Source organism: Thalia democratica, chromosome 3 (assembly GCF_965202585.1).
Source record: "Thalia democratica chromosome 3, ktThaDemo2.hap1.1, whole genome shotgun sequence".
Taxonomy (NCBI): domain Eukaryota; kingdom Metazoa; phylum Chordata; class Thaliacea; order Salpida; family Salpidae; genus Thalia; species Thalia democratica.
Genome location: NC_139167.1, coordinates 22,789,665 through 22,813,879, shown reverse-complemented (window position 1 = coordinate 22,813,879; position 24,215 = coordinate 22,789,665).

Genomic DNA, 24,215 nt, shown 5'->3' with positions numbered 1-24,215 from the left:
CAAACTACTTTTTGTGTAACTTTTATGATCACAAAAACAACAAGAAAATTTTGGCTCATAATGAAATAATATATGAATTTTTAAATTTTGTTTAGTTTTAAAATATCTTCCTTCTGGACAAATACTGCATTTAAAAGGTCTATCATCACTGTGAGCAGCTTGATGTTTAACTAGGTATTGTTTTACAGCAAATTTTTTATCACATATTTGACAAGAGAAAGGTTTTTCTCCTGTATGAATTCTGTAATGAGCTTTAAGTTTTGTTTTGTTACAAAAGAGTTTCAAGCAAACATCACATTTGAATGCTTTTGATTCGTCATGAAGTCTCATGTGTTGTATGAGACTGTTTTTGTTATAATAGCTTCTATCACATATTTGACAACTGAATAGTGATTCTGTAAGAATTTAAATTTACAATTTCAAGTTGCTTAAGAAGATTTCAATTGACTCATGATAAGTTTTAAGTTGTTACTATACCAATTGAACACTTGGTAAGTTTTACCTAGGATTTATAATAAGTTTACTGACATTATAATTTCTTATAATTTCATATAATGTAGCTGAATAAACTTAAAATTAATTTATTTAACATTTTATGTTAACATCTTACTTACTTATTTGTAGTGTGTAACTGTTATAAATTTTGTAAGCTAGTTTAACCGCAAAACCTAACTAAAACACTATTTATTTTAGCTTAAACATTGTTTTTATATCAACTAATATAATTATTAGTTAATAAAATTAATAATTATGCAATTACCTTTTGTGTGAGTACTATGATGTTTAATTAAATCTGTTTCTCGAGCAAATTTTCTATTGCATATTTGACAAGAAAAAGGTTTTTCTCCTGTATGAATTCTGTAATGAGCTTCAAGTTTTGATTTGCCAGAAAAGAGTTTCAAGCAAACATCACATTTGAATGCTTTTGATTCGTCATGAATTATCATGTGTTGATTGAGACTGTATTTATTAGAATAACTTCTTTGACATATTTGACAATTGAATAGTTTTTCTGTTTGAAATTAATAATTCAAGTTTTTAGGGATGATTTTATAACTTGCAAATAAAGTTTTTTTATCTAAAACTAATTTATACTTAAATACTGTATAAACTTTTATACTATTTTTAATCTTTGTAAATTTCCAACACTAAATAAATACCAAAACATGTTTTTTGCATTGGATAAAGGCCATAGCACACTTTTATTTTTCTACTGTAGAAATAACCTGAGCTTTAGGACACTTTGAAATATCTAGACAATTTTTTAAACACCTTTTGAGACAAAAGCGATCACATCAGCAAGCACATAACTTCCTTATATAAACCACAAACTAAAAGAACCTGAAAACTTATCTATTTCATTTTAATTAAACTTCAACAAAATTTTAAACTTATTCGTAACATCTAAATCGCTTAGAGAAAGAGAACAACTTTTCCAGTTTGCCTATATTTACCAGAAAAAGTCTTTTGAGGTTAAGATTTATAGAAATAGTGTTAGCAGGCTAGTTAAGTTTGAATAATTAAATTAGAAATATCGAAAACAACATCGGAATTGCAAGGAATAATCATTTAATTAGTACTATTGTTAGCTGAAAATAAAGTCAAGAACACAATAAAAATAGTGTGTTTCCCACTAATAACTAGGATGATATTTTAATTTTAAAATTCTATGTGTTTATAAAAATAAACATCCCTTTTTTTAAATTTTCACTAAAATCTTTTTTTTTTACAAATTTAAATCTGTAAAATACCTTGAAATTCAAACTATTTAACTCAAGTTATAATTTATACTACAAAATTTAAAGTTTTGGACAGTACAATGGCAAATAATACAAAAAAAAGTGTTTTCAAAGATTTATAATTAAAGAAAAAATTATCATTTTAAAATACCTTCATTGATAAGAAAAACTTTAGATGTATATTTCATTATGCACTTTATTAGTATAAAAATTTATCTGAACAAAATGTTTAATTGTTATTTAAATAAAACTATTTTACCTAGAAAACATTTAATAAACTTAAATTCATAAAATTTAAAACTTTATATCACTGCAAGGTAAAAACTATCAACATCTTATAAAATAAATCTGTTTAAAAATTGGAAAAACTAAAAGTTACACATTATCATGCTAGCAACTTATACTAAATGTTATATTAGTTTGATATTGCTAAGAAATAATACTCATAGTTTGAAAAGACTTATAAAGTTAAATGCAATAATAAACATTTATTCTTAATTAAACATATATTACAGTAACATTGTATTTTTTATGAAATTAAAGAAAAAATTTCAAAAATGTACATAGAGTAATTTTTATATAAACTAACCTAGAAAAAGAAAATTAAACATTTTATTTACAACCATGTTTTGGGAAAGCTCTTTAAACTTCAGTAAATTGAGCAATCATTTTTAGTTAAGAAAAATAAATATATATATAAACTCAACAAAACAAAACAGAAAAAAATATTTCAGTACTTTTTGATAACTTTAGCATAATATTTTATTAAACTAATTAAAAATAATGGAAAAAACTATTTAAAAACTACTTGTTTCCAACTTATTTTTAATTTATTTATATAGCACTTTATATGAAAATTCTTTTTTAATACTAATAACGTTTTATATATATATATATATAAATCAAAGTACCTAAACATTAACTGTACTTACGAAAGTTATAAATACAATTTATGCTAAACATTCTGAGAAATTAAAACAAGCTTCATAGTTTTAATTAAGTATGTATTAAAATAGACTTAAACTAAAATAAATTAAATACCATTACTAACTGACATATTTGTTGTAAAATGTTCAACAAAAGCTTTACATAAAACTTAATTAAATTTTGAAAAAGAGTATTTTATTATTTTTTGTTTATATATAACTGAATAAAAGCACTATTTGTCCAAAAACTTCATACCCACATTTATTTAACTTTCAAAAAAAATAGCAAAACACTTTTACCATTTAAACAGTCTGTTTTCGTATAATTTAATAATTTAATATAAAAGTTCCTGGTTAAAATTAATTTCATAACTAATTTCAGAGTAACTTACATGAGTTTAAGTTTTTGACTGAATACTTGACAAATCTTAAACTACTAATACAAAAAGGTTTTTTTTTAGAATTTTTAAACTGTTGTAATAGATGTTTTGTTTTTAAATTAGTTACAAAAAAATCCTGGTTTTTAATGATATGCTATGTGTAAAATAAAACATATTTTTGTTGAAAATACTTTATTTTCTGGACAAACATTGTATTTAAAAGGTTTACCATCTCTGTGAGTAGCTTGATGTCTTGTTAAAGCATGTTTTAAAGCAAACTTTCTATCACATATTTGACAAGCAAAAGGTTTTTCTCCTGTATGAGTTCTGTAATGCCTTTTAAGTTCTCTTTTACTAGAAAACATTTTAAGGCAAACATCACACTTGAATGCTTTTGATTCGTCATGAACTTTGATGTGTTGATTGAGTATTTTTTTGCTAGAATAGCTTCTGTGACATAAAAGGCAATTGAAGCGTGTTTCTGTTGAAACAACCTCAAATAAATTTATTATAAGTAAATTAGCTTAGTGTGATATATCTAGAAACAACTATTTTAATTATTAAACAAAGTATTTTTTTAATCATTTAAGATATTTACTGAAATAAATAAAAGCTAATTAAGATGAATAAAAACATCAAAAAGTCTGCAGAGCAGAAGCCTGGACCATCGTTTGCCCTGGACTATCAAAAGAACTTGTAACAAAGACAAAGCTCAAGTTAAACAAAAGAGTTGATCATACCAATTTGATCATCAGACCACAAGCCCTTGAGACCCGTTTCATACTGATCAAGACTCATCATTCAGCCTAAACCAAAGAACTTGAAGTTGTCAATCTACAAGCTGTTTATACATGCAAGCATAAAGCAACTACTTGCTGGTAATGACCAGTGATGTCAGCATCATCTTTTGCCATGCAACGTTCAATAGATTGTACACTAGTCAAGATATCTGGTATGCTGTCAACTAGGCAAGACATCTGGTATGCTTGTATTATATACAATCAAAAAAACATCTAATCTAAATTACAAATTGGTATGATCAACTCTTTTGTTTATTAAGACGTGTATTTTATAAGCAACTAAATAATATTTAATTACAACTAGTTGATGGTTTATAAAATTACTTTTATTCAAGAATTCAAACTTAAAGTTAATTAACTAATTCTACTCACTCTCATTTATAGGTAAATCTTTGTTAGTAGGTTCCATTAAGCAATCCATTGTTTTAAGTAATATCTATAACAACTTTATAAAAAGTACAAACAATTTTTATTCAAACATTACATTACAATTTTAAATGATAAAAAACATTAAAATAACACTGGAAATAAACAATTCAATATAATGATATATTGTGTACCTAAATTAACTCTTGTCAAACTTTTGTTTTTAAGAAATTCATTGATAAAATATAAAGTCTTTGTATTTCAAGTTTATAAGTTGTTAACCATACTTTGAAAAGTTTGATGTTGACCATAGTAACACTGTTATACATGTTTTATCAGTAAGTTTGAATAATACAACATTTTAAAAAACAACTTTGTGATTGAATAATATTGGATAAAGATCACTTTTTCTTCTATTTATAATAACTATTTATATAAATGTGAACAATAACAAATATAGCAATTGAATTGAAAATAGGTGGAAAAAGTCCTTCCAGTCATTTGCTATCTAAGCAATGTTTTAGTTTTTATACCACAATAAAAACTTGAGATTGATTAAAAATAAAGCAGACTTGTAGAAGTCAATGTACAGTGTAATATTTTGTCACTATATTTTTTGGTCATTTTTCCATAACTACTTGTTATTAAAATTTACAATAGTTTTTGAAAATGTCAGTTTGTAAAATTTACAGCTAAATTAAGATGAGATAAAAGTTTACTTACTTTTGCAACTATGTTAATTTTTAATACTATAAAAAGACTGATGTTTTGTTGCATATTTTTAAAAATTTGATAAAATTTCACTTAAATACCTTATTTACAAAAAAAAAAAAACAAAAAAATATCTCTATTTTTACACTGGATTTTTGTTATAAGTATTTATTAAATTTTGTAATACTTTCCTGTGATTTTTTAATATTATTATTGACCCACCATAAACCATAGTTGTGAGTGTTTACTATTTTCTTTGTTCCTATAATATAATGAAAATTAAACCTTTTGTTATTGCAACGTTTAATTAGTATTGTACGAATAAGCATAAGTATGAGTTAGTATTAGTAAGATATGAGAATATCACAATACAAAATTTTAAATGAATTTTAATTATCTACAGTTGTTCTTGTGTTTAATTTTTTACATTTAAGGAGAAATAATGTATGCTTGTAACAATAACAAATGAAAACAAAGCAGGGTATTACCCTACAATTTAGATTTCTTCAAGCAACAAAAATTAAAAAAATTAGGGTATAACTTAAGTTGAATGTAGTCTACTTTTTTTTAATGTATGTCTCAAAAACATTTGTAAAGTAGAGATAAAACTAGATGGTTTTTTTTTAATTTAAATATTTATTGTTTTCTAATTTTTTAATAAGAAACAATCTTTCAATTTAAATCGAGTTTAGATACTAAATGTAAGGTTTAAATCATATTTGGTTTGTCTTAAGTAAAATAAGCTATTAACAATAAAAAAAATACAAGCAATCTACTTTTTGTTCAACAACATTTATTTTTTTCAATGAAAGTTAAGAATATTAAATTTAAATATATTATTATGCTGCGGTATATTAATCTGCAGATATAAATCATGAAATATATTTCGTTGTTATGCACATACAGTAAGATTAAAACAAAATATTTTTATTAAAACTAGAGCCGATCATTTTTAACCCAGTGTTATCTAACCTGGTCAATATTAATGTGATCTAAACCGATGTTTTTTAGCTTGATCAGTAAAACATTGTTAGTTGTTACATTTTTTTTATTTAAAATATATTTTAAAAATAAATCAATCTTAACAAAATTTTATAGATTAAAACTAATTTTATGTTATCTTAAAGATAACTTATTATTTATATTCTTTAACTAGAAAATACTTTTAGTATGAATATTATTTTAATTTATTATAGATTTATAATATTTTTGTTACTTTTAATGTTTTTTTTTTTTTAATAATCAATCTTGATTAATTTTTTTAAATCTTATAAAACTTTATTCAGCCCCTATCTTATAACCTAACACCCCTATTTTATACAAAAAAAAAAATTCTTGAATCTAGTGATCACCGGATCCGATTTTTTTTTTAAGTTTAAATCCGGTCGGAACGGGATCCGAATTTAACTTTTAATTTATCAACCAGCTGGATCTGATTTCTTAAATTAATATGCGGCCAGATCAGGATCCTAAATGTTTTAAGCTCTGTGTAGTTGTAGCAATTGAGAACAAACTTGTATAATTTGTTTATATAATACTTTTATATATAGTAAAACTGTTTAATACAAATATTTGTTAAAAAAAACACAATGTTATTTTCTAAATACTTTATTTGAACACAAGGAAAAATAACGTTGTAGCAAAAAAATATCTTTACGATATCTCAGCTTGAGTGTTAAGTTTTAAGCTACTTATACGACTAAACTTGAATTTTGTACCATATACGACTCAAATAAAAAAATGAATTAAATGTTAAAATGCTTTAAAAAGTAAAGAATTTTATTCTATTTATAAAAAGCCTTACGTTATACTTTTATTTATAATGATTGGACTGTAAGATGAACAATAACTTTTTTAACAATGGTTTACATATATACAGGTAAGTAATTCAGTAAATAACATATACTCATATAAACGCTATTAAGCTACAAAGAAATCTTTTCTTGTTTCTTCAAGTTGTAATAAAAAAATTAAAGTTTTTGCCTGTTTTTTAAAGCAATTGATTTTGTTTTTAATCGTACAAGTTACCAGCTTCTAAAAATAACAATTCAGAATTAACAGAAGATGTTGGTGTCGAAAGAAACAATTTAGCAAACCTAGCAAGATGTGTGTTTTTTTTTCTAGTTTGAGATCCACCAAGACAAAACTTCAGTTTCTTTAACTTTTTCGGCAGATAAATTTTCTTTAGCAGAAATTTTTTTTTGTCTCAATCTCTTGATCAACTGAATCTTGTTGCTCACTTTCGTGAAAGTTTGCACTTTTTTCCGATATAAATTTTGAATAGAACAACAGTTTTTTTTAGAACATCATTTTTAGGTAATTGAGCTTTAGGTTAATATGCGGTTCTAGAGAAAGTTTACCACTTTGACCAGTCACACAAAACATATGATTTTTTTGATTTCAGTAACCTTACAACCTTCTGTTTGGAATTATCTGGAAAAAATCAAGTCGATACAGTGAATCAACAGCTGTTTTGAGTAAAAATAAGTCATTATCATCAAGGTTAATTCGTGTGCTTTTATTAGTAGTATAAAACCTTCTTTCAAAAGCTTCTTTTATGTTTTATGCAAAGGTTTCTAAGGTTCTAGAACTACTTTGACCTGTTGGACCAGCAACCTTATGGTTCAAAAACTGTTTAGTACTGCTGCATGCGGGATTACACTTGACAGCAATGCGTTGTTTTTACTACACTGCTTCGTTATTATGTAATTCTGGTTCTGGGTTCTGGACACTTTTATTGATTTTTATAGTCTTTTCAGCATAAGGTAGGTTGAGTTCCACATTGTTTCAACATTTTTCATAAGTAACAAGGCTTTTTGCATTGATACTGATGAACTTTAAGTGACCTTGATTTTTAGTTTTTCGCTTGCTGTAGAAGAATGATAAAATAGGCCAAGAGTTTGACGGGCCTTGCCTATTGACACACGTATTTTATTTTCTGAAAACAGTAGATCTTTAATTATCAGTTGAAGCCTGTGAATGAAACAGGGTGCTAAAGAGCAATTGTAACAGCAACACACCAGCTTTCATGATAACTGCATTGTCTCGCAGAAAAACTTGAATGCAACTCATATTAATAACCCAATTTTAAGCATGTTTTTAATTTTTTCAAAAATATTAAAGCCAGTGTGAGAACCTTTTACTTTCTTACAGTGCAAAGCTCGGTGTTTGTACTCAAGGTTTTCATTTAACCAATGCGCTGTAAAAAAAAAATGTGATGTCTTTGTCTTTGAATTTGTCCACATGTCACTTGTAAATGACAAAAACGAAGTATCTGATAATTCAGTTTGCATTTTTATCTTCAAACTTTCATAAGTCTGAGGAAGCATTGTATCAGTGAAGTACTTAGTACTCGGAATAAAGTAGCTTGTCTCTAAAGCAGACAACAGGTCTTTGAAACCTTAATCGACTGTAATTAAAAATTGACCTTCGCATTACCCAATGTTTATTCAATGTTCAGACATCAAGTTGGTTGAGTGTAAAATCAACTAAAGAGAAATTAATTAACTGATTTAATATAGTTATAGTAACTTATAAACAAGTAAAAAAATATTTGGAATGTAATTTAGAATTTAATGTTTTGATTATTTATTAAACTATCCAAAACCATATCCTAAATTGAACACATGATTGCGGCAATATATTGGTTTTAAAAAACAAATAAACTATCACTTTTAAGTGTGACATAAGTTCTTATGGGCCGCATTTAAGAAAAAACTTATTAGAGGGCGATTTGAAAAACACTTTAGTAATTATTAAAAAAATACTATAAATCAAAACTATAATAAATTAAACAAAACTAGAGCGCAAGCGACGTTTAACTATATAACTAGAAGTTAGATTTTTAAAGTTTGCTTTAGCCGAAAAAAAAATTACTGAATGCATATTTTTGTTTCACGGGCTGCAGTTTACCAAGCCATGATTTAACAATAGATTTAAAATTTTGCATATATTGTATGAAGTTCAGAAAAGTTATCAAATGTTTAAAATCAAGTACATTTTGAAATTTTCACATAGCATTGTGACGTAATAACCAGAACAAGAACTTTGTCATTGATTTTTTTTGAAGACTTTACTTGTTTGATTTATTTTCGTTTGGCTCTTAATCTTTTGCTTCTTTTTTTAACTAATTTCGGGCTCCTTTTCACAGCCTTAATTCAGTTTTTCTTTTCTTTTTTATAAAACATTTCATTTTAATATCACAAACATGATGAAAACAGTGTTATGAAATGCTTGTCTAAGCTTGTACAGATTTATCTAAAACTATTGATCAAGTTATAAGATGTGGTATATTGATACTAAGAAATAGCAGGATATAATTCTAGTAGTTTAAAAAGAAGGTTTACTTGAAAATGCTCAAACAATTCAATACATGAAATAATTGTATATTAAAATTTCTATGCCTGTTTACTTAAACTTTTTTTTTATTGGTCAATTACTGTGTAGATATACTAAAAACTCGAAATAACATTTTTTCTACTTTTTTGCAGTTGTAGAATTATATAGTTTGAATAAGTTCTAAGAGCAAACATTTGTTTGTTTTAATCATCTCTACTTTTTAATTACTTAATTACTGGAATGGAATAAATTAAGTATTATAAAACACTTTCGAGCAATAACATTTTGACTACTAAGTTTTTGTTTTTTTAATTTGACCATACAGTTCTACAGAATTGGTGTTTGCAGTCAAATAAAAAGTTGGTACATCATTGAAATTTAAAATTGACAAATATTTTTTTGTTAATTTTTTTAAATATTTTAAACAATTATTTTTTAAGGACATTCATTACTAGCACAAGTTGTAAATTTCAAGGTCTTCTTTTTCTTAAAACTTGTCTTCTAATTTTTGTTTATTTAAACTGCTAATCCACTTTTTTCATGTAATATTTATTCCATTTAGTATTTTCTATTACATTTATGGTTGTAAAGCTGATATTCAACTATACTTGGGTAATGTATTTGAAAAGATATTTTTTGAAGATTGCTCTGCTTAAATTATTTCAGTAAAAAAATTGATTATTAGCGACAACTTCAATGTAGTAAACATAAGTTTTTGGTTTCTTTTATATTTTTTGTTTCTTTTTACTCAACTAATTTGTATCATCTAAATCAAGTTTTTTAACACTTCAGATTTTAATAAAACTGAATAGTTTTTGATAAAGGAAGTTATTACCTGCTAAAAGTTTTATTTCTACAACTTAGTTGTAGACATTAACTTACAAAAATTTTTTCAATTTGTTAAGGTAAAAAATTCCTCTTTGACATGAATTTGTCCGTAACCTTTTAGTATAGAAAGCTATCTACCATAGCTATTTAACTTTACCTTTTAATATTTGATAAACGAATCTAAACAATCTACCATTTTTATATCAAAATCCATCAAAAATTATAAAAGTCTCGTTTTAAATTTAACTTTTATTTGCTGAAAGCGCTTCAGTTATATTTTGCTTTAACAGAATCTACTTCTAAGGATTGATTTACTAATTCCACCAATTTTTACCTGACTTTCATTCGTGTTTCTCTTCAAAACAAACTCAGAATTTTATTTTTGAGTAAATGCTTTAACATGTAATAACTTTCTAAAATACTTATATATTATCAAATAAGTAACAATACAAAATTTAAGTATCAGGACTGTAGTACTTGAATTTTTATTTGCTCACTTTAATTTAGTTGTAATTTAGATGGACTAGATTTTGAATACATCAACAAAAAAAAAACACTATGTGTTTTTAATAACAAGGCTAAATTTGGACTTTAAATTGCAATCTAATTGTTATTCTTGTTCATATAACAATAAACGAGCAATTTATTTTTAAACTTGATTAAAGTTTTGTTTTAAAAAATACTTTAGTAATATCTATCTATGACAAACACAAAAACTTCAAATAGAATTATTTTAATTTTCTTCCTTTTTTGATACGGCTAACGTTGGTAGCGTTCATCAAACTGAGTGTAATTTTGATTTAATTTTTTTTTCTCCACAAGTTGCTTGAGCATAGTCTCCAATATTTTTATGTTTTTGTAAAGGTTACAAAACGTGAATTAAGAAATCAAGTTTGAGTCGACTACTGAATATCAGTCTAATTAATTTTATCCTGAAAAATTCATATCAATAAAGTTTTTTACATCTATGTACAAAAAAGAAGTATTTTTCTCTTATATGTTCCTTTTTTTTTACTTTTCAAGTAAAAAAATATATGGTAGATCTTTATAGGCCAAATTTATTTGGCTTCCTTTTAAATCACTGAAATTTTTTATCTCTTCATTTTCTTGTAATACTTAGCGGTTCCTTTGTATTTGAAAATATCTTCACACAGTTCACCATCACTGTCTTTTTGAATAATTTTTAAGTTATTTTAGATTCGATCTCATCTTCCGCTTGTAGATTTAATTTGAAAAGTAACTATGAAACAAATTTAAAGTTTATTATGAGTTCTTTGCTCATGCATATTTAAATCAACTTTTGTGTAACTTTTATGAACACAAAAACTGCAAAAAAATTTTGGCTCATAATGATATACCATATGTTTTGTTAAACAGTCTTTTATTTTAAAATATCTTCCTTTGAACTAATACTGCATTTAAAAGGTCTACTATCACTATGAGTAGCTTGATGTTTAACTAGGTGGCTGTTTTGAGCAAGTCTTTTATCAAAAATTTTAAAAGCAAAAGGTTATTTTACTGTATCACTTTGTAAGACTTCATGTTACTTGTTTAAGTGACTAAGGCTTAATAGTTGAATATTAGTATCAAAAGTTTATGTTTGGTAAACCATTAATGAATCTAAGTTTGACAGGCATACGTTATTAATTCTAAAGGTTTTTCGATAAAGAGTTTAGCTTATTCGTTTTTTTTTGGAAAATTTTGTCAAAAAGTTTTTATAAGTTTTTGCAAACGTTGGTTTAGAGTTCAACCATAAAAACATTAAGTTGTTCTCTGTCTTTTCATAAACTTTTTTAGTAAAAAATATATTTGCAAACAGGATTTAACCTGCATACCGTATGTTACCTACCCTTATTCTATAATAAAATTGATTGAACTAATAATTAATTAGGCTGATTTTGTTTATCTAACTTGACTTAGTTTCAACTACAACATAATAATAAGTAGGGAACGGGCAACGTACGGATCATTTACTGAACCTTGCCCGCAATACAGAAACACTTTACCTCTAGACAACAAATTTCTGCCAAGCAAATAACACGAAGATTTCTTAAAAAAAGATGCGTTTTTAAATGTGATACTAATTTGTTTTTTCTTACGTGATAGTACTTAAAAACTGATTATTTCAATGCAACTTTGCTTTAAATTAGGGGTGGGCAACGTACGGCCCGCGGGCCGGATCCGGCCCGCGAGGTGAAAATGACCGGCCCCAAAACCATTTTTAAATTTGAATGGAATCCGGCCCGCGGACAAAACTGATCCGCGACGAGATGATCTGGCCCGCTAAGCATTTTTAAAATTTATATGAAGTCCAGCCAACCAATGTAAATATTACAAAGTTTGTACAATAACTTTTTATAATTATTTTAATAAAACCAAAATGTAAGACTTTGACTCTAAAACCTTTGTAAAATAGGCTTTTTATTTTTGGGGTGATAAAAACACTCCTTTGTTTAAGTATCTTTTTCTGTTTCGAGTCAGTTGAAGTAATCCTTTCTCAAATTATTCAAAAACAATTGTTTGCTAAACTAATTTTGAAGATCTTACCTACCATAATGACTTTCATAAAAAACGGACGTTTAAAAATTGCTGTCTTTCCCAGATGTGTAGTGAGTCGTTTTTATTCTTGTTTAGAAAAGTAAAAAAAAACTATTTTTAGTTATTGACAATTATTTTAAATCAAACTGCTCAACATTAAATATTAGTAAAATATTTTAAGTTGAGACTACAATTTGCACTCTTTTCTGCTATTGATTTTTTTATTAATGACTTTTTAATAAATAATATGGTTAAGTTTAGTGATGACCAATTGATGACAATATTTTCACTTGATAATGAGTTTGGTCGTCGTTTTGCAGACTTTCAATAACTAATAGAAGAATTTGATATTGTGTCATCATAGTTGACGATTGACACCGAAAATGCACCTAGTAATATACAGTTAGAACCGCTAAACTTCAATGTGAAAGTACACTAAAAAAAAGATCAAACCTTAAATGTTTAACAGTTTTTATGCCGTACTTAACAAGTCAAAGTTTGTTGATTTAAAAAAGATGACAATGAAGTTACTTTTTTTGTTTGGGTCAACACATATTTGCGAACAAACATGCTTAACCATGTATACAAAGAAAAGTAAACTGCGTTCAAACCTTACTGATACCAATCTGCAGTCATTACTGAAAATATTTACTTCGAATATACTTCCAGACTTTAAACAACTTGCTAAAAACCTTGATGATCCACATATGTCTCATTGACTTCTTTTTAGTGTAATTATTTTTGCTAAACTCTTTAAACTTTACGTTAAAATTAAAATATGACAGTTTTGTATGTTAGTTTTTCGTTTAGTACTATTTTCTTTAGTGAAACTGATCTTAATCTAAAAGTCTATTAAACTAATAGGGTTATCATGTTTAATTATAAATTAATCTCTTTTTTGTTTTAGTATTTCGTTATTTTATGTTACTACTTTTATAAAAGTATTTTAGATGAATTGTTTTATAATATTATTTTTAGAGTACAGAACTTAGTTGAATTTCATATGTTGATCATTACTGTTTGATGTTTTAGATGAATTGTTTGATAATATCATTTTTAGAGTACAGAACTTAGTTAAATTTCACAAGTTGATCATTACCTTGTAATATTTTGAAAGTAAAAGTACTAAAATTTTAAGCCAAAGTAATTTTTTATCTAGGTTTAATTGTTTTTTAAATATGCTGATATAAAAATTTAAATCAAAAATTCAATTTTCGTTGCTTTTAGTAGATTTTTATGTATTATTGAACGAGCCAAAATTTGTCAATTCAAAATATGACCATGAAACTAGTTGTTTTGTTCGAGACTTCATACATTTGAAAACAAAAATTTCCGACCGTAAACATTAACAAGGATAAGCTAATTTCAAACCTAATCGGTATTTCAGTACACTTGCAGATTTTCCCAAACCGTTATGCAACTAGATTTAAACAACTGTAATATATGATTTACTTTAAGTGTTTCATCGAGATCTTATAATTTTATTTTCCGTTTTTTATGGTAAAACTATTTATTTTACAAGAATTATTTGCTGTTTTTTTTTCTTTTAAACGTGCAAAAATATGTAATGAATTTTTATTAGTTTGTTTAAATCAAAAGGTAGTAATTTTATTTTTTAATTTTAGTTAACTTCAGAATAATATTATTAATGAAAACTCCAGCCAAGTTTAGATAATTTTGAATTGTTAACAATTTTTTAATGTTTTAGCTTGAAATATTAGGCTGGAGTATTTTTTAGTAAGTAAGTTATTGTTTTAATAAGACTAACTAGTATTAATTCGGTCCAGAGTTATAACAAATTCAGAGTTATGATTACCTAATAAAAATTAACACAAAATTTAATTATTAATATATTGATTCAAAATTCTGAAATACCCGATCAATTAGCATCCAGCTGGATCCAAATCCTTTTCAAATTAACTTCCATTCGGATCCGGATCTTTGTCTAAAATTAATATTTAGCAGGATCAGGATAACATTTTCAAACTAGGATCCGGATCTAAAAAAGATCTAGCTGAATCCGGTAGATCACTAACTCGAAATGCTCCTGCCCGCTGAGGACTATTTTTTTTTTGGATCCGGCTCATCAACTATTTAGATTGCCCACTCCTACTTTAAATGCTTTATAAATAAGTCAGGTTCGCAAGAATTTTGTAATAAGTATAACCTGTCGACTAAAAAAGTTTTATAAAACTTGTTATAGGTTTAAATAATTAAAATAGAAATTCGAAATGTGGTTCACCTTTAAAGTTTTAAAAAATTGTAAATTCATTTGACCGGAATCCGATCGAATCTTGATTTAAATACATTATATTCGTCCGGCTCTTAGTTAAAAGACGCTATCCGGATTCGGCTTGATCTTACATAATGAAAAAATTGTACTAAGCTGGATCCAAAATTTGTGGATCTATTTATTCACTAGATGAAATAAAAAATAAATGTACTGTTGCTTAAAAACATGTAATTTTAGTTAACAGACAACTAAGTTTACGTAATTTGCATAATACTGGAAGTTGTATGGAAATTTCACTAATAATTGAAAATAAGATAGTTGATTTTCATGTAATATTTACCATTTTGTTAATTAATACCAGATGAAACATTTATTCCATATTATTAGTAGACTTTTCATTAGAAAAGCATGCATCTCTGTTTGTTGAAATTATACTGATTCAAGAAGATTATTTTACCAACACAGCACTAAACGTAGACAACGCTATAACTTTCTCCTTAAATGTTACCAATGCTTAATAATAAAAAGTTAAATGTTTTAAATTTTTATCATTCTGATTTAGCACTTAATTTTTATTTTTACAATGACAATACATACAATGTCGCTCACTTATGTTTAATCACAAAAATCTCATTAAGTTTTTCTTTGTTAGCTTTTTTTTCACTGTTTTTCCAGCACCCAAATATAGAGCAAGTTCAATAACTATTTTCTTAAACTGAAACTTTAATTGAATAATTTAAGTTCTATTTTTATTTAGACAGTCTAACATAAATTGACTTGTTTTTAATTATTTCAAGTTAAGTTTTTATTCATGTTTAGTTATATACTGAGCTCAGCGCTTTTAATTGTTGAGAAAATTTTATTATTATTAGCTAGTTGACTTCTTAACAGCTTTACTGATTGGGTTTTTGATTTTTGTTTTTTCTTGCTAATCTTTTCTGTGCTAAATCGACATCTTTGTAATTTTATTAGAACAGTAAATTTATAAAAAATAAAAGAAAGTTTTAAATGTGAATTGAACGTAATTTCTTTAACTTTTTTAGATCTTTTGTCAAAAGTTTGCAATTGCTGTGACTTTACTGTCACTTTGAAATTAATTTGAAAAGACACGAAAAAAGTAATGTAAACTGAAAGTTAGGTTACTTAATGTACTAAAGTTCTATCATAAACGTTTGTGGTTCAGTAGAAAAAGAGAGAGTAAAAACAATTCTGAATATTTGAGACAACATTAAGTTAAGAAACAATAACATCTTGTATTCAGAAAATTTAAGTAAGTAAAAATAAATCATCAGTAAAAACTTTATTTGATTAAAATGCATCAGTCTATATTGATGAATAATGACCATAGTTGTGACATTAATGACAATTTATAACAAGTTTGATTTATTAATTACTTTATTGACTTACAAAGTTTCGCTGCTCATTAAATATTAGCAGCTCTACGGAGTCTGTTAAGATTGAAATTACAAATAATTTAATTTTTATATTTACTGCAAACTTACATGGTAATAAGAAAATTTTACCTTGAAATTTCAAAAGACTTACGTTTAAACGTCCTTGAACTTAAGCTAGATAAAATTGAAAACAGAAACTGATATTAAATTCTATAATTTGAAATTTTATCAAAAATGGTCTTTAATATGTGTTCTTTTAAAAAGAATGACGTAGAAAACAACAGTTTTATAGTAGAATTTTTTTTAATGTGCTTAAACATTGCCTTATATTAAATGATTATTTTTTAAATGGTAAATCTTGACTTAGGGCTCGGCAAACTGTGCCCCACTAGCATGAATTTATTTTAAATGACACGCAGCCCATAAAAGGTATAACCTGCGAACTATAAACATGCAAATAAAAATTTAAAAAACTTTCACTAGATGTTCATGGACTTGAAATGGAGAGCAACAAAAATTATTAGGAACTACTTATAGTTACGAGCATAAAGTTAATTTTATGGGCAAATTTATTAATTTTTCAAAAAAACATAAAACTTTAATGTCAATTATTTTCCTTATCTTAAAAGCTATCTAAAAAAAATTTATTTTATTTTAGAGAACACACCTTTGTCTTTAATTAAAAAAAAAAATATTTGGTTTGGGGTTGGAATTATTTCATGGGGTCCCTCTAAAAAAAAGTTTTTTTTTGTTTTTTTTTATTAAATGGTATTAAAACCAAAAATAATTTTTTTTTATATTTTATTTTGTTTTTCCATTAGTTTGCATGTTATTTAAACTCTTAAATGTTTATTTTATAAATAATGTTAATATTTTTTACGATTTGGCCCCAAATCAAAATAATTTAATTAAATATGTTGTAATTCACATTCTTATTAATTATTTTTTTCCTTTAATCAATTTTTTATCTAGGAAATGGCCAAGGCAAATGATAGTGTAGTATACATCATTTTGATTTGGGGCCAAATCGTAAAAAATATTAACATTATTTATAAAATAAACATTTAAGAGTTTAAATAACATGCAAACTAAGGGAAAAAGAAAATAAAATATAAAAAAAAAATTATTTTTGGTTTTAATATCATTTGATGGAAAAAAAACAAAAAAAAAACTTTATTTTTGGAGGGACCCCATGTAATAATTCCAACCCCAAACCAAATATATTTTTTTTTTAATGAAAGACAAAGGTGCGTTCTCTAAAATAAAATAAATTTTTTTTAGATAGCTTTTAAGATAAGGAAAATAATTGACATTAAAGTTTTATGTTTTTTGAAAAATTAATAAATTTGCCCATAAAATTAACTTTATGCTCGTCTTATAGTTTGATATTTTATTTTACTCAAAGAGCTCAACATTTTTGTCACCGAAACCCGGTTGTGAATAGAATATTTAGTTTCCACATCTTTATTTAGGAACTACTTACGAGAAAATTTAAACTTTCACTGTACATTTTAAGGCTTTTAACGTCTGCCGATCCTGTCCCAAAAAACATTAAATAAATATTTTGTAACCTTTAAAACCTAGTTTTTATACAAGCTTTTTTGTGATTAGTAATTTTGTTTCACACCAATACAAAACTTCAAGAAATAATCTAGTTTTATTCGTTTATTATATTTTTTATTAGTTTGTTAGTTAAGCTTTTAACTTGAAAACATATACAAAACTTACAAAGGACTTCAAAGTTAGTCTATACTAAATTAATTGTAATTAATTACAGAATGAATGCGTGAGAAAAAGTAGTATAATATTAATTAATTTAAGAAATTTATTTACATTTATCAGTAGTTGTGTCAAATGCACTGCAAGACTTTTAATTGATTAATTCAGCATAGTTCTCAAAAATCTGTCTACAAAACATCACATATAAAAAATATCAGTTCTTTCATGGTTTGTAAGGCCACAAAGTTTTAAAATAAAAACTATGTCTGGCTAGTAGGAATTTCTTTTATATTGCCATAAACATTTTTTATCATTAAAGGAAGCAAAATTCATCTCTACAGATATATTAAACCTTTTACTTTCAGAGTGCTAGCTAAGATAGTGCTGGGCTACAAAAGCTAACTGCTTGTTTAGAAAAAAAAACAATATCCAGATAAATTCAAAGATAAGTTAATAATCTATATAAATTTAAATACGTTTTTTTGCATTCGATTAAGGCCATATCACACTTAGATTTTTACAATTTGTAGAAATTTACCTTAGCTCTTTGAAACTTCAAAAATATTGAAAACTTTTAATTAATCTTTGATATAAAAGGGAAAGTCAGCTAGCAAATAACTTCCTTATGAATATCACAAACTAAAAAGAACCTGAATTTTATCTACTCCATTTTAATTAAGCTTCAACAAAGCTTTAAACTTATTCGTAACATCTAAATCACCTAAAGTAAGTGAACAACTTTTCCAGTTTGCCTAGATTAACAGAGAAGTCTTTTGCGGTTAAAATTTGTTATAAATAGCCTTAGTAGACAAAATAGCTTCGCAAAAAATTGACTTAGGAGCCAATGCCTTAGGGAAGTTTATAATTTTATTTTGTAAAACAGCTTGAACTATTACTTAAAAAATTTTTTGTAAAATTTTAGATATCTAAATCAAAAAGAACTTGTGTAATGTAATAAGAAACTTACCTTAGACACTCAGGTTTGTAGTGTAATAAAAAAACAACATATTTTGTAAACAGGGTTGCCAAAGGTTTTTAAAAAATTTAGTTCAGGTTTTCAGAATTTCTTCCAGACTTTCGGAAGTACAACTTTAAGGATTTATTTTTACTATAAAATTGAGTTTAAGTTAAAAAACTTTCTTAAATAATATCCCAACATTAAAAAGATACGGTAAAGCTACTTTAAATGTGTTATTTGATTAAAAAAACTTTACTGATAACAAAATTTTTATCTATATGATAGAATTTTTGTTTCAAATCCAAATTTTGTTACTTGACATGAAAAACTATTTAAAATTTCAGGTTATTCCTGGTTATTATAGCCTAAATTGTCATATTCGAAGTTTTTACAAGTTTGCAGATTTTTTGGCAATCATGTAATAATAGTATATTAAAATTTATAAGTAAAAAACAAAAATGATATAAAAATTTTATCATTTATCAAAATTTTCACTTGCTTATTTTTAGTTTTTTACTTGTTTTTGGAAGTAAATATTTTAAAATTTGAATTTGCCAATAATTTATTTCAAATTTATCAAAAGTAAGTTAGTTTTGTTTGATATATCTAAGAATTACATTATTGATATAAATAACAAAAAAAAGTTTAAATTTAATACAAACAGAATCTTAAAAATTTCAAACTTTAATTAAATTATAATCAGTAAAAGTACAGTTGTCACTGATAATATTTTTTTAAATATTAATAAAGAGCCAAGAGAAAAAGTTACATGTTTAAAATTTTTAGTTAGTGAAAAGTTGTATATTTAACGTACTTTCATTTAGAAATAAATTTTTAGTAAAGATTCCATTATGCTTTTTGTTAGTATATCAAATTACCTAAACGAAATTTTCAAAATAAAATTAAAGAAAAAAATATAAAGTTTGTACAGAATAATTTTTAGGATGTAATAAAACACATCAAAATAATTATCATATTATAAAACTTTAATATTTTTATTGAATAAAAATTATTAAATTGTAATGTAAACCGTGAACTTAAGTAAGATTTTCTGTTACAAAACTAAAACACTTCTTGATAAAACTTACAAACGAAAAAACTTTTATTCAAACATTCTTTGTTGATAAAAGTAAAAAGAAATCTCACTTAACGAATTTTTTTACTTTATTGACAAATAAAAAAAAAATACACTAACTCGTCAATACAGTAAACTAATCACAAGCTCTTTTCATTTTAAAAAAACTTGTAAAAATTTAAAATAAAAAGACAATTACTTAAAAAAAATTGTCTTAATCACCAATTTTAAAAGGTTATTTAAACTTGATGATAACTTAAAACAAACTTCAAAAGTTTTTTTGAACAAAACAACTAAACAGTTTAGTTTCACTGAAGGAGAAAGCTAAAATTTTAAAACTAAATGGAAAACTATCATACAATAGAAGTTTTATTGTTTAGTTTGAACATAATAATTAAACATTAGGTTCTAAAAATAGTGAACTTAATTTAAAACACTCAACCAGTGTGGCCACTGTTCTTTTAATTTTATGAATTTTATTGACTTTCTCCCAGAATTTAAATACAAATTTTCTTGTGACTATTAACTGAAGACAAATTTTTAGGTATAAAGTTTTCAATTAAATAAAATCATGAAAATTTATTATAAGCAATTTATAATGTTTTTATAAATAAAAAAATTGGTTATATAATAATGTTTTGATTTCAGTTATTTCTTATCAATTCTAATTTTCATTGTTATTGAAACAAAACTTTTTGATACTTTAGATTTATATACTATTTTTCTTTGAAATTATAGTTTTTCTTGCATTTTTTATGCCTATATTTTCTAATTCAAGGTTATTTCAGCTAAAATAGCCACTCCAGTGAATTTTTATTTAGTTTTGCAGAAAAGAACTACTGATATCACTAGACAAACCATGCAATTAAAAAAGTTCAAATTAAATATTTTAAACAAGTAGTTAAAGATAAGTTATTGTTCGTTATTTAAATGCTTGAAAAAAATGTATAGTTATATCTTAGTAAATACTTATGAATAACTTAAAATTTACTCAAAATAAGTTTATGGTTTAATATGAATACTTTTTATGTGTTTTTTCAAATTACTTTTTGTGTGACATATGTGATCACAATAACTACAAGAAAATTTTGGTTCATAATGAAATAGCGTGTGTTGATCCAAAGAAACCTTAGTTTTAAATATCTTCCTTCTGGAAAATAACTGCATTTAAAAGGTCTATTATCACTGTGAGTAGCTTGATGTTTAACTAGATCTGGTTTTTGAGCAAATTTTCTATCACATATTTGACAAGAATAAGGTTTTTCTCCTGTATGAGTTCTGTAATGAGCTTTGAGTTCTGATCTGTTTTTACACACTTTTAAGCAAATATCACACTTGAATGCTTTTGATTCGTCATGTACTATCATGTGTTGATTGAGACTTCTTTTGTTAGAATAGCTTCTATGACATATTTGACAGTTGAATTTTTTATCTGTTAATATGTTTGATTTTGAAAACAAAACAATCGATATGTTTTTTATTTGAAATTGGTATATGATTAAACATTATATGAGTATTCATGTGACTTCAATAAACACTTTATCAAATAAATGATTAAATGTATACCAAAATATTGATGATAATACATTGGATTAAGTAAACATATGTTAATAATTATTATAAAAATTGTTAAAAACTTTTTATCTAAATTTAACTAAATTTTTAAACTTAATAAAAAGCATATGTATTTTAACGCAAATTTTTATAATAAGTAAGAAAATGGAAAATAAGTCTTAAATTTATAAAACTACACTTATTTCATAATTTTATTTAATATGGTTTGTTTATTATAAAACAAGTAGTAAAGTGATAGTTTTATAATACTTAATTAAATAAATAAAATTTTCTAACTTTTGATAGTACTTAAGATATTTAAGTTAAACAAAACTGTAACTATATAATTCCAGTCCAATTATAAATAAACATTATAAGATACAAAATTACTTACTACTAAAGTTAGAAGAGCTGCTATTTTGGTTACTGAATTGATGTTTTTTTTCATCATAATTCTGAGATTTGCTAGAATCATGTTTCTTGTTTAATTAAAATGGTTTTTAAACTAATTTTGAACTTTTTTACCTATATTTTTCTTTAATGAAATGCTATTTTCGGCTGTATGCGTTTCATTAAAACAATTTTGTCCCACTTGAATGTTTTTCACTCCATCAAAACTATTTTCATTCTCTTCAATGACATTTACACCTTAAAAAATCTGAGTTTAAAATTCATAAGAACACTGAATAGTAAATACACTTTTTATTGCATTAAATAATTCTACTTCTAAGGTTTTTACTTATAGTCAATGTGTTTTATATTTGGTATTTTAAGTAAAAGTTAAAGAATTTTATATGTACTTTTAAATACTATTAAACAATGATAAAATAGTACTAAATTAAAAATATTTTTTTATCTATTAACTTAACCAATGTGGTCTGACAAATATTAAATATAAAATAAAGTTGAATTTTATTGGTAATGACAAGTTTGTTTAAACTATTAACAACTTTTACCATTTGCAACTTTATTACTATTTCGTACAATTTCATCATCAGTAAATAAAAGTTCAACTTTATTAGATCGAGTTTGGTTCCTTTTGAAATTAGTCTTGTTACTTTTGCTGTATCAATATTTAAATTTGTTTACTATAATTTACTATTGCTAAACAATTGTATTTAAATAACTAAAACCTTAAGTGGTATTTCAAACTACATTTATGACAATTAAATATAATGGTATACAACTAAATAAAATAAACTTACATTGAATCTTTTGTTTTCAAAATTTCTTTTAAACTATTAACTTCGATAGAAAGATTTTTATTTGAAATAACCAGTTGTTTATTTTCACTTTGTAGTACTTCTACTTGAGTTTGGAAATAAATATTTTCAGATTGAAGCTTATCAATAATTTCTTTTAAGTTTACTAAAAGTAAATTAGCTTGGTTTGGTATATCTAGAAATAAAATATTTTAAGAATACTAAATACGAAATCAATGCTTGCTTAGCATTACTCTAGTAAGATTAGAAATTACATTATAATTAATTTAAACTTAAAAAAAAAATTTCTCAATTTGAAAGTTAATAGTTATTCTATAGTATAAAAATAAAGAAAATATTAAACTTTAAACATTGCTTCAAGAAAGTCTAAGACTGTAAATTTAACTTACCTTCATTTATAATAATTCCTTTAGATGTAGATTCCATTATGTACTTTATAAATATAAAATATTATCTAAATGAAAAGAAAGGTAAACAAAGAAATATTGAATAACATTATAAAAATATATTAAAATTTAAAAAATAAACAAAAAACTTATATACAATCAACATTTTAAGTAAATGCATGTAAAAATTACCAAGATATTTTGAAAATAGCATCATAAAAATTTGAAAAATTCAAATTTACATATTTACATTCTCACAGTTTAAACTAAATACATTACTTTGTTAGTTAAGTTTAAAACAAAACTTGAACTGTAATTTATAAATATAAAAGAACTGAATTTTTTTAAATATTTTATGCTTACTTCAAAGTATGATACATTTAAAGATTTGAACTTACAATGCTTGTTATAATTATCAGGGAACAAATTTTTAACTTGTTTATTTTTCTTAAGTGTAAATTTTGTTTTAAGTATTTTTTCAAATAGTTAAGTAATAAGATTAAAATGGTAAGCAAAATCAAAAGTATATATGTGTTTGTATTAAAGACATATTTTCCAAACATTGATTTTAAAAAAAGAAGATGTTTATAATATTTAGTAAGTCGTTGTTCTTATACTTCAATATATAGACTATAAAGATCTAAACAGTAAATAATTTTAAAAAGGTTTGTTTTATACTACATTGAGTAATCAATTATAACAATGTGAAAACTTTTACAAAAACTAAACTACTTAAGTGAAAAGTTTAAATTTTTGAAATGAGTTTTTTTCGTGATATCTTAAATAACCTTTTACATGGCATTTAAACAAAACTGCAAGAAAATTTAGGCTCATAATGAAATAACATGTGTTTTGTTAAAACATCTTTTGTTTTAAAATATTTTCCTTCTGGACAAATACTGCATTTAAAAGGTCTATCATTTCTGTGAGTAGCTTGATGTCTGGTTAAAGTTTCTTTATGAGCAAACTTTTTATCACATATTTGACAAGCAAAAGGTTTTTCTCCTGTATGAGTTCTGTAATAAACTTCAAGAGTTGCTTTGTTAC